The sequence below is a fragment of the Castanea sativa genome, chromosome 4 (genome assembly GCF_040712315.1).
Source record: "Castanea sativa cultivar Marrone di Chiusa Pesio chromosome 4, ASM4071231v1".
In the NCBI taxonomy this organism is placed as follows: domain Eukaryota; kingdom Viridiplantae; phylum Streptophyta; class Magnoliopsida; order Fagales; family Fagaceae; genus Castanea; species Castanea sativa.
In genome coordinates, this window is record NC_134016.1 from 47777232 (window position 1) to 47790685 (window position 13454).

The window sequence follows — 13454 nt, forward strand, 5'->3', positions numbered from 1 at the left end:
GGTTGTGATTGTCTTAGGACTGTGTTCAAAGATGAGCTTATGTCTTTTTTCTGTGAGCGACCTTCTGATTGGGGTGATCGTCAATTCACTCCTTGCTTGGCCTTTGCTAAAGGTCTGAAGTTCATTAACATGGTAATGACTTTTGTTTTGCATCTTATGTCTCACTATAACTCCATTACAGAGCCTCGTGCTTGATTTTTGCTTTCCCTCTTAGAGTATCTCACTATAGACTTCCCTTTTCACTTCATTCTATCCTGCATTAATGTCTATAGGTATACGACGACCCATGATAAGCTCATTTTTCTTTTGGCTATCATGAGGATTCTTCGCCATTTTTCTGTCTCCTTTCTCGTTTCCGACCACTTCTCCCTTATGTTTTCCATAGACTCCGCTATTGTTAAGCAGAGCGCGGTACAGCTATGATCGAGATGGCTAGGGATGGTGATTCCTCCAGCTTTTACCGCTTTATCCACCTCTGCTCCTTCTTCTTCCATGAGTGGGGTGTCTCTTGAGGACATCATGGCACAGCTTGTGCGCATGGATGCTCGCCTTGACACTCTTAGTGATGAGTTGTGTCAAGTGAACACTCGTGTTAGTCTTATCATACAATGACAGGTTGTCACGAGTGGTTTCGCTGCTTCCTCTCCATCTCCACCAGCTTTAGAAGATGAGAGTGATGATGCCTATGGTAGTGATAATGCTGATGAGGATGACGAGATGCCTACTTGATGTACTTACCCTTTGTCACTTGTGACAAAAAGGAGGAGTAGTTTTGGATATGAGAGTAGTCATACTCATAGGGGGAGGGTTAGTATAAGAGATTTTTGTTAGGGGGAGTGTTTATATTTTTGAGGGATGTAGTGAGGACTTATATATCTTTTCCTTTTCTTACTCTTTTAGATACATTGTTCATGTACCTTTGATCTTGTGATTACTTTGTGATAGCAAACCTTTGTACTTGTTGATGATATATATACATTTGAGGTTGTTATTACAATTCTTTCACCTATCTCTTTATGTGTTGTTTCTTTTCTCTCTTTATGCACATGATTCTTATATCTTGTATGCAATCTTTTATTTCTGTTTCACATTAAGATGCCTTGATGAGTTTTGTTTAAAGTGTTTCAAAAATATAGGTTGTCAAAGTCTTCTTGCCATGAACTCTCTTCTTACAAATTTTTTCAAGAGTTTGTGTTAGGATAGATTTTATTGTATTCAACAAGTGAGTATGAGTTAAATGATTTATGACTTCTCTCATATGCTCATTTGTTTGTTGTGGTTTTGTCACGGATTGACAAAGGGGGAGATTGTTAGGACACTTGTGATTCATGTTAGAAACATATGTCAACATTTCATGTAATTGGCTAATCCTTTGACAAAACTCACTTTACTTGTATTTGTGTAGATCTAGGATGTGTTTAATGCTTCAAGAAACAAGGTTTCAAGTTCAAGTATTAAAGCCATGCAAATCTATCCAAGAATCAAGTGAAGAAGTGTTGTTTATTAAAACTTGACAGCTAGCTCGACAGCTAGTATCTATCGAGATTTAAAAAGTTGTTTCAGCCCGAGGCTCGACAGCTGCTCGATAGATAGGATATTTGTTGAGGCTTATGAAAAATAGATTTTTAGTTCTGATTTTCATCCAATCCGTGAATATATGTTTAGGCTTTCTTTCTCATAACCCTAAACATATATAAGGATTATTTTAAGGGCCGTCATAGTGAGCACAATTGCACAAGAGCACAATTGCACAAGTGTGAAGAAAAGTGTGACCAGAAACCTAGTTTGCCCTAGTTCATCTTGAATAAGCTGTTATGTTTGTACACCGTAGGGTTTTGTGACCAAGCAATTTTGTGATCTTCATCGTGTAATGAATTGAAGAACTTTGCAGCCAACATCCTTCTCAAGTTGGTGATAAAGTCATGTACTAGGATCCGCGCATCATTTGGTTAGTCACGTACTAGGAGCCGTGCAATACAAGGAGAGATTGTCATTACAGAACAAGTCTAATTGGGTATTGGGGTAAGGGTTCAACTGTGGGTTAGTATAAGGTATTGGAATTCCTTTACTTGTAACTGCTTGTTTTGATAATAGTGGATTCTTAAGAGTGGTGACCTTAAAATCACCCGGTGGGGTTTTTGCCTCGAAGGTTTTCCCCATTCTTAAACAAATCACCATGTCAACTTTATTTTCCGCTGCATTATATTTAGTTGGTGATTTGTTTGTGCTGCCACGTACATTACATGTTAATTTGATTAATTAGTTAATTAATAAACTTGGCTAATTAATCAATTAATTTATCACAAGGGTTAATACATGCTTGGTCGATTAAGCATAATCAACTGAGGGATATGTGCAGTTGGCCTTGAGAGGAGGCCCAATAGTATCCCTTACCAGACTCCATGTGATTAACTTAGAGGTTTCTTACCATGTTTTGTTGGGACGCCCATGGCTCCATAAGCATCGTCTTATTCCCTCAATGTACCATCAATGTGTTAAAGGGAGATTGAATGGTAGGCCCGTAAGGATCCCTACCAACCCGAACCCTTTTGGCCAAAAAGAAGTGAACTTTGTGGAAACAATGTTTTATGATGAGTTGGAACCAGATGATGAGAACCGCACACCGTGGACCCTTGGAGCACCTGTCTTGGAAGAAGAAGAACGATGGGGTACCCATGACCTAAGGAACCTCCTGGACAGAAAAAGGCAAAAGAAGGAGACCAACTCCTCAGAATCTTGGGAATGCGTAGTAGTACGGGAGTCCAGAGGGAGGCTAATATATCGTTTATGAAGGTACACGGGGCCTGAATGCGTAATATATGAGGGTCCTGGACCACCAAATTGTATGATGGCTCAAGAAGAAATCCTAGAGGACCCAGTCGAGGAAGCGCAAATCCAACCCAAGGAGGAATTGGAAGAGGTAAACTTGGGGGTTGAGCTGGGATCCCAGAAGTCTGTTTTCATTAGCAGTTAGCTGAAAGCACAAGAAAAAGAATAGTTAGTGGCATTACTCAAGAGATATGTGGATGTGTTCGCATGGACATACGATGAGATTCCTAGCCTAGATCTAGGACTGGTAGTCCATTCTCTCAATGTTGACCCGGGAGTCAAGCCATTGATCCAACCAACCAGGGTCTTTCACACTGATATAGAGGCTTAAATAACTCAGGAAGTTAAGAAGCTGCTGGTAGCAGGGTTCTTCAAGCCAATCTGGCATCCTAAATGGCTCTCTAACATAGTACCCGTGAAGAAAAAGAATGGCCAAATCCGATGTTGTGTGGATTTTCGCAATCTAAATAAGGCATGTCCAAAAGATGAGTTCCCTCTACCTAATATTGATCTCCTTGTACATTCAGCTGTAGGAAACTCTATGTTCTCATTTATGGATGGATATAGTGGATATAACGAAATCCGCATTGCTACTAGGGATGTAAAGATAACAACATTCAGGACCCTGATTAGAAATTTTTATTACACTGTGATGCCCTTTGACCTTAAAAATGCAGGGGCCACATACCAGAGAACCATGACAGCTATCTTCCATGATATGATGCATAGGGAAATGGAAGATTATATGGATGACATTGTAGTAAAGTCAAAAACTAGGGCAGGACACTTCTAGGTACTTGAACAAATTTTTGAAAGGAGCAGGAAGTACAAACTACGCATGAATCCCGTAAAGTATGCCTTTGGAGTATCTGTTGGAAAATTTCTTGGATTCCTAGTACATTACAGAGGCATAAGTATGGATCTAGCTAAAGCCACAACCATCGCAACAATGATAAGGCCTACAACAGTTAAAGAGCTCAAAAGTTTTCTATAGATGGTCTCCTACATCAAGAGGTTCGTGCTAGGATTAGCTTTGGTCACAAGCGATTTATCCAAACTGTTGAAAAAGGGGGCTGAGTTCACTTGGGGAACTGAACAACAGGAAGCCTTTCAGCGAATCTAGTAGATCGTGAATCATCTACCTACCCTACAAGTACCAGTATGTGGGCGATCCCTGTTGCTATATTTAGCATCAAACTCCCAGGCTATAGGAGCCCTGCTAGCACAGGAAGATGAAGATGGGAATGAGCTACCCATTTACTATGTGAGCAAGACACTAAAAGATATGGAGACCAAGTACCCCAGGATAGAAAGAGCATGTCTAGTGGTCATCTATGCGTCTCAAAGGCTAAAACGATACTTCTCAGCCCACCAGATCCTATTGGTAACCAAGTCACATCCCATAAAAGCACTCCTTCGTCAGCCTCTCCTAACAGGAAGAATAGCATAATAGTTAGTCTTGCTTTCTTAATATGACATCAACCTCAGGACCCCCAAGGCTATCAAAAGTTAAATCATAGCAGATTTGCTAGCCTAGTTCCCAAGGGAAGCGGAATGTCCACTAAGCGAGGAGATCTCCGAAGAGGTGGCAGTGGCAGAACTCCCAAGAAAGAAGTGGACAATGAGGTTTGATGGATTAGCAATGGCAACTTCAAATGGCTTGGGAATTGCACTAAGCTGTGAATATGGGGATACCATGCCATTGTCCTTCAAGCTTGGGTTTTCCTACTCAAATAATGCTGCTGAGTACGAGGTATACTTGACTGGGCTGGTCATAGCGTTCAGCTTAGGAGTAAAGCATATGAGGGTTTTGGGAGACTCCGGCCTTATGGTCTCTTGAGTAAAGGGTGACTTCGCACTAAAGGAGCAAAGTTTAGCAGCTTATAGAACTTGGGCACAGAAGGTGGAGTAGAAATTCCATACCTTCAGTTTGGAGTACGCACAAAGAAGTGAAAACAGATTCGTTGATGCACTAGCCACCCTAGGATCCCAAATACCATTTAAAGGAAAAGGTACTGTGATAAGGGTAAGTAAGCAGAAACATTCTATCATAGGGATCCTCAAGAAGATGTTCCCTGAGGAACCAAAACAGAAAGACTGGAAAGATGAGATAAAAGAGAAAATAAAAAAATTGGGGCATGAAGGAAGCATCAAAGAACTAAAAGATTACACTCTGATAGAAGGGGAGCTGTACAGAAGGCTGCTCGGAGAGATCCTGTCCAAATATTTCAAAGAGAAAGAAGGAAAGCTGAGATTAGAAGAACTACACAGCCAGATCTGTGGGATTGCAGAAATAATCAGCTCATACAGAAGGATGCAACACATGGGATACTTCTGGTTAAATATGAACAAAGAGGTTGCAACTATACAGGAGGAATGTTAGAGGTGTCAGCTTTTGATGGAGAAAGAAGAAAATTATGCTGTGTTCGTGACAGAAGATTAGAGGACCCCATTCTTGGAATACTTGGCTCAAGGGATCCTGCCAACTGATTAGACATTAGCCCACCAGCTCAAGAAATTAGCCTTCAGATATTTCTTGCAGAACAGATCTTGTTCAAAAAGGGGTATAACGGGGATCCCTTAAGATGCTTGGGATCTAGGAAGCTAGAGAAGTAGTCAGGGAAGTCCACTCCTGTGATTGTGGAAGTCACCCAGGGAAAAGAAAACTCCACAAGCAGCTGCTGCAGTTGGGGTATTATTGCCCAACAATAAAAAAGGACTCTGAGGAGATGGTTAAAACATGTCATGCATGCCAAGTACTTGGAGATGCAATCCATACTCATCCAAATGTGCTACAAGATATGACGACACCATGACCCTTCCACAATTGGGGGCTTAATCTTATAGGACCCATAAACCCTCCTTCCAATGGTAATATATGGATCCTAGCAACCACTGAGTATTTTACAAAATGGGTAGAGATTGTCCCTTTTAAAAAGGCCACTGGAGCAACTGTGGTGAATTTCATTCGGGAACACATCATCACACGGTTTGGGATCCATAAGAGGTTGATCAGTGACAATGGAACCCCATTCATAAAAAAAGACATGAAGAACCTGACCGAGACATATTACATCAAGCATGGGAGGTCCACACCATATTATCCATAAGGAAATGGTTAGGCAGAGGCTACTAATAGGGTGATACTGAAGATCCTCAAAAAAATGAAACATGAGTATGGGGGAAAATGGAGTGACCACCTGATAGACGTACTTTGGGCATGTAAGAGCTCCTTGAAGACAACCATAGGATTTTCACCATTTTCCCTAATTTATGGGACAAAGGCCATCAGCCCCATGGAGTTAGTCATCCCTATGCCAAGAGTAGTACTCGAAGAAATTCAAGAAGGTACAGAAGGCACTAATAGTGAAAGGAGGTTGACAGATCTGGAGGGGCTAAAGGAAAAAAGAGAAGTGGTCAAAAGGAGGAGTCAAAGGTACTAGCAGAGGATGATTAAGGCATATGGACAGACAGTACAGCCAAGAGCATTCATGGAAGGGCAGTTGGTGTTAAGGGCAGCAGAGCATGTAAGGAAGAATGTCCCAGGACTTTCCAAATTTTCTCTGAAATGAGAGGGGCCCTACATCATCAAGGAAGCCCATGATAGTGGATATTACTACCTCACAAAGAAAGATGGGACTGTCTTGACAGACCCTAGAAATGGGAAGTGGCTGAACAGTACTATGCGTGAAAGGAGGAGATTTCAGTACACTAAGACCCTTTTTTTGCCAATTCTCCAATCTGCTAAGTGTTTCATCATTCTTTGCTTTTTTTTTTTTTTGGTCATGAGCTTTATTTAGTATCTTTTTGTTTAAGAGCCCATGATAGAAGGACATTCTATGATCCTTACTAGCTTTGTCAATCCTCCTATGTTCCTTAGTATGGCAACTAAGGAAATCTTCTTTTCCTTTTAAAAAAAAAAAAATCAAGCTACAGCTAAAATCTATAATTGTGTAGTATTAGATAGCCCAAATGTGGTTAAAATTGGGTGGGGTACTTGAGCCAGCACAAAAAAAAAAAAAAAAAAAAAAAAAAAAAAAAAAAAAAGAAGAAAGAAGGAAGAAAAAAACCTTAGCACATGACCTAGGACTCATGCCACAATTGGTTCAAATACATGACCTAGGACCATGGGTAGAAATAAGCGCCTGGGATACCCAGCCCAGTACTTGTCCATAAAGGGTCTGCCTGGTTCATGACTTGGGACTTGGAAAAAAAGAACGTCCAATGTACCCAGTTCAACACCTGTGCAAGAACACAACCACTAGGGTACCTAGTCTAAGACCTACTGCAAAACCTGTAGGTGCCATAGCCTAGGACTCAATTAAAAAAAAAAAGACGAAGAGAAGAAACAAAAAAAAGAGGAGCAAGATACACATTGTGAATAGATTCACATACTATTATAATCAGAAGGAGTCTTAAAAAAAAAAAAGATCCACATTACCATAAAAAAAAAAAAGTCAAAAGTAGTGTTCAAAAGAGAGAAATAAAAATAAACTTATACAGCCTCAATTTTTTGAAGGAAAAAAAAACTTATACATTTGAACTACGAAAAAAAAAAGAGCTAAGGTATAAGGCTGGCTAGTGTAGATGCTCATTTTTTTTCTGGGAAGCCCAGCAGGAAGAAAAAGCCCAACAATGTGGGCAGAAGCTAGTTGGAGATTGGATAGAAAAGCCATTAGGTTCATAAAGCAAACAAATGAATCTTGAGGAAGCAAACAGGTCTAAAAATGCTTGAAAAGAGAGAAAAAGTAAACTCACGGGCATTATGGATGTAGAAAAAGTGAGAATGGGCCACAGCTGCCACAGTAGGCCCAAAGTAATGTAAGTAAAGAAAGCAAGGGGCAATGGAGAGTCCATAAGTCCTAAGGATGAAGTATAAAGTAATTGGGTCAGGGAAGCCCAAGAAGTTAGTAAATGCCCATGGGAAGCATAGGATTAGAAAGGGGCAAGGATGCCCCAAGAAAGTAAATGGGCTAAGGATGCCCAAAAGGAAGTAAATGGGACATGGGAGCGCGCAAGTAATGTAGTAAGAGGCCCAATGAGTTTATTGGGCCATCAGAAAAGAAATAAACAACAAGCCCAAAGAAGCCTAGCAGTTCTGGGTCAAATAACATCACGGTAAGAATAACAAAATGATGTGACAGGAAGTAACAGCAAAACCGTAAGAATAAAGCACGGAGAATGGCGTAAAGAAGCCCACAATCAGGCAAAGCCTAGCCCCTAAGGGAGCAAACCATAAGAATGAGAAATCAGGAAAATAGCCCACGCCATAAGAAGTCAAGGACGAACGGCAAAATGGGCAGACATACCTTCAGACCACGACAAGCGCATGAGTAGCAAACAGATTTTGGACGAACATGGAAGTGAGGCACGCACAAGGCCCAGACTCCGCTGGCCTGTACCTAGCCAATACAGGAAGTGGTGGGTCATAGGTCAGAGGTAAGAGGGCATGGTCTGGAGGTGGAGAGAGGGGAAAAGTCATTTTTGTGGTTCTTGCTCAGGCTCTTTTCGGGAAAGTGTCCTGCTAGGATGACATACCACCCAAAAGAAGTAAGGCTGAGTTAGAACCACTAGGTGCATGCCATGAGGGATGGAGAGAGAGAGAGAGAGAGAGCACCTACGTTGTGGTAGGTACAAATACCACGACAAGTAAACAAATAAAATAGTCTTCTTCGTTTGGTGATGTGGAGTGGCGTGGCCAGCAAGGGTAAGTGGCGATGGCTGGGCGACTGACCAATCAGTAATAGTCGGTAAGGACACCCACACTAGACAAAGACAGTTAAAGGCTAAAATGGTAAAAACCAACCGCAACAGACATTATATAAAGAAACCTTATTATGCACAGAAAAGGGGGACGATAATAGCAACCTCTAAGGAGAGAATCATAACAACTAAGAAAGCATCGAGAGATAAAATGAAGAGAAAAGAAAGAAAGAATTAGAGAGAATAGGAAAAACAAAAAATGGAGAGAATAGAATAGTAGGTGTGCACCAAATAGGTTGATTTGTCTCTTTCCCTTTCAGACCCATGTTCTTTGCTAAAGGCAAGGGACTTCTCTAGGCACAAGTAATTTAGGCCCACTGCCTCAAAGCAGTTAATTTCTTCCTGGAGATATTATTCGCATTGAGGAAATGGCTTCCTTCTTGGCTTAGGCCCCATAACATAGCTTGACACGGTAGACTAACATTTCTCTTTGATTTAATAAGTTTATTGCTATCTTTTCCATACTTGTTTATGCTATTTCATAATACAAGCATTCGTTGTCAAAGCCCATTATTTACTTTTGTCTAACAAGTGAACGAACCTCTTTTATTATTTTTATTATATCTGTCTGCCGTAATTATCATAACGGTTCTGTCTGCCATAGGCGAGTGATCAAAAATCTTGGCCAACAGGGTATAGTTTGTGCACAAGCCGGACCAAGTAAATTGTAATTGGACCGATCCCAACTCCCTGATCCAGAATACTTTGGGCCTAGCACGGCAGGAAGTAGTCCAGCCCATTACTGTACAAAAGGCCTACCACAGCTAGCAAAGAGCTTTCTGAGGAAATTGCAAGAACAGTGGAGGAAGAAAGAACCAGCTGCTTTTTAACTTTCAAGTCTTGCAATCCCTTGTGAGCATGAGTTAAAGCCTCCTCAGCAGCAACGATTTCAGCATGAAGGTCCTTGGAGGTCTGTCTTTGGAATAGCATGTGGGCTAAAGAACACAAATACTCCAGCAAAAAGGATAAATTGAACTTGGCTTCTATGAGATCCTGTACCACTCTCTTTCACTCTAAAAGCCTCTCCTCGGATAAGGAGTCAATAGAGGAATCCCTCAAGTAAATCAGCACAGCACATAAGAGCTCCATTAGGATGTTGCTCAAAAACACACCTCCCCTGAACCCACTAGTGAAGTCCCCATGGGTTTTGAATAGTCCCTCCAATAGTGGCAGACCTTTAACAGGCACAGAGAATCGCAAGAAGTTGCCAAAAGGGGGCCCAAAACGATGAAAATGGCTCGTAGGAAGGTTGTTGAACTCCAAGGAATCAAAGCAGGACAAGAAAATAGGGAGCCCTTTTGAGATAGTCACCCTTGGAGTTTCCTCCATTGCTGTGTCTCCACTCTCAGGAATTGAAGAACTTTCGACCCTTTGGATAGTCTGGAGGATCCTTGCCTAAGCTTCAACAACTTGGACATTGGGAGTAGGTTCCACAACTACTTCAGTAACTACGAGCTCAGGATCCATAACACCTGTGTTAGCGCTTGCAAAAGCAGACAAAGTAAAAAAAATGGGGGGAAGGGAAAGAGGAAGAAATAAAAGTAAATAGGTAAGAGAAAGCTAAAGAGCTAATAGCAGCTCCCTGTGGTAGAGCCTCTTCCTGATATGGGGCAGCTATGTCAGCTATTATGGGGGGCTCTTCCTTCTCTTGGCTCTCTGACTTCCCGGAAGACTCTGTGAAAGAGCATAAAGAACGTTGGAGAAAAGGTGAAGAAACTTTAGCAAAATTGCTAAACGAAGGGAAGGATACTAGGGACTTCGCCATAACAGGAAAAGGCAAGGGAGAAATCTGGAAAAGAGAGAGGAAAGATGTGATTTAAAAAATTAAAAAAAAGGAAGGGGGAAGTATGATGATGGTGAACAGTACACACCTTCAGAACCCTCTAACTCCAAGGAAGGGACGGCCTTAGGGCCAGATTGGGCATTGGTTTGACCTAAAAGAGGAAAAGAAACAAGAACTCTTAGGATGAAAGGATAAGGGAGATAAGAATGGGCACTAACAAAGAATGGATAAGGCTTACCCACTTGTGTAGAAGGAGACGCATCCCCCAAGGACTCTTTGCCCAATGTAGGCTTAGTTGTGGGCTCAAGTGTCATAGTTTTGGTAGGACTAGGAGTCTGCACGGGCTTGGGATCTTGGGGAACAAGAGGCTAGAGAGCTTCAAGGTCCTGAACAGCCAAGGAAGCAGAAGGCAGAAGGGGTTAAGCACCCTTTACTATCTGCTCGACTTCCTCGGCCACGCCACCACTAGGGGCTCATTTTCCACACCTAACGCAGTAGTAGATTGAGCTGTCATCACTTCTTTCACTAAGGCCCCACCAGTCGCAGGAGGAGACACCTCGACTTGCAAAAGAAAAAAAAGTATGTGGCAAAACATCACAAAAATACATATGTACACAGCACTGAAAAAGGAAAGAAAGCAAGCAATAAAAAAGCACAAGTGTAAGAAGGCCATACCACATCATCATTAGAGGATTGGCTTTTACCTCCCTTGGGGTCTGACTTGCGCTTAGACTGCGAAAGGGGAGCGACCATTCATCAGTTTAAAAAAAAAAAAAGAGAAAAGAGAGACACAACAAGAACAACAAACCAGGATGGGCAAAAAAAAAAAAAAAAAGAGAGAGAGAGAAGAAGGAAAGAGGCCTTGCCCTTCTCTCTCTCTCTCTCTCTCTCTCTCTCTCTTTCTCTCTCTCTAGGTCCTTCAATATTCTTTTGTCTACTACGGGTATGCCAGGCCCTAAGGGAGATTGGGGTATGAAGCCAAAGGACCTCGAAGAACTCTAGGCTGAAGAACTCACATGAACCTGAAAGACAAAAAACTCTACCTTAGTCTTCACTCGGATCTTCAGGATTAAAGGATGGCCAACTTCCTTTTCGACTGTGGAGGGGTCCAGTCTTTCAGGATCCTCATAAATGACTAACTGCTTGTGAGTCTTAGTAGTCTTCCTTTTCTTAGTCTTAAGGCCAACCTCAGTACCCTCAACACTTTCTTCAAGCTCAGCTCTCTTGATAGCTTCTTGTTTGATTTTTTTCTCCTTACCTTGACCTACAGGAATTGTAGCACCAATTGCCTCTATCACCTCTCTCTTGATTGGCACACCAGAAGAGGTACCCACAATACATCAGGGAAATCATTCGTGTAGCATACCTAACCACCCCTAGCGGCATGCCACTTTGCAAATCCTGTCTTATTGCTTATTACAGCAGACACAATGCCAACAGTGGGGAGAGCTAGACGCTTGTTGAAGGTGGGAGTAGAGAAAAGACTAGAATCAAGAACCCTTGCAATTTTACCAAAACCAACAAAGTCTAAGAACAACTTCTGAACTCTTCTCTAGCAACCAGCAAAGCCATTGGAAGCAAAGACTTCCCTCTGAGAGTTTGGCACCACAAACTAGGGGCTCCTCCGTGACCAATAAGAAAAGGCTAGAAGCTTTAGGAATGGATCTAGGGAAGAGAGAGAAGGTACTACTTCTTTAAACACCGATAGGGTGTCCTAATCAAAATTGAATTGCCTGAGTACTCGACGTGCTGAGTAGTGGGTGTACTTGGGACCACTTGATGAAGGCACTGGAACCCATGAGGGACTGATACAAGCCGAGTACGCCAAACTGCCTTTGTCTCCACGACGTAGATCAAAGGTATTCCCTGAGGAGTTAAGAAAAGAAGCCAACACAGAATCACAAGCGAACCTAAGACTGAACTTTCGAGGAGAATTCCAAATTAAATGCCCTGCTTGATCACACAATTCCACTAAATTAAGGCTACCCCCCCCCTTCAATTTAGACTAGCGAAAGATGATAGGGTGGTTGTTAGTGCAATTGCCACATAGATCCTTAATTACGTCCGGAGATCCCTGGAACTTATCCTTCACGTACTTCAAATTCCTACACTTAGCCAAAGTCACACGAGACTGATCCCAAATGAACACCTGAAGGATAGCGTAGTGGAGGGAAGAGGTGATAGCATAGTAGGAGTTGCCCTTAACCTCATCCCCATGAACCAGATCCAATTGAGAATAAACATGGCCTTAAAACATGGGGGCTAAAGGATACTGAGCACCTTAGACCAATCTAATTCCAAAGGAAAGAAAACGAACTTAATCATGTATCCGAGGAACTCACTGAATAAGAACTTACTGAGCCAGAGTGTCAGGAACCTGGCTCGCCTAACTGCCTTGTTCTCTCGAGAAAGGTTCATGACCTACTTACCCATTCTAGCCGGTTTCCCTTCAGAAGAAGTAGTACACCTGCCAAAATGACTGAAAAGCTTGTTTTCAACCTAAGATCCTCGATGGAAAGGCTGATATCAAAGGGGTTCTCATCACCAAACACTGGGTGGAGAAAATTATTAACCTTATCCTCTAAAGTGATGGTAAGCTCACCAACAGAAAAGAAGAAAGTGTGGAGGGAAGGACACCAGCAGCGCACCAAGTGTCTAAGGCCCTTGGCATCCCTAAACCTTCAAGATTTCTAGAGATTGCTACTGATTTTAGGATCTGGTGCATTCCAAGCAACTGACAAATTCACCATCAGAAAGTTCTCTGTCCACCCAACTGGACTAACTAGTAATCTTCCCTGGGACAAAGTTGAAAAAGATAGGAACTGCCTTACGGGATCCTCGCCTGATTTGAAAGTCCAAAATTTCCCTCGGATTTGGAGCCTGGACGGAACTAGCAAACCCAGACTGGCCTAAGAAAACCCAGGTATGAGGAGAAGGAGGGGCCTCACCGTGAGACACATGGGGAAAGAATAAACTAGGGGTGTACTAGGGATCCCGTAAAGGGAAGGCTGGGCACTCCACAACCTCCTACGCCTCGCCCTGTGCAGACCTAGAAAAGCTTTCACCCTCAAAAGGACTG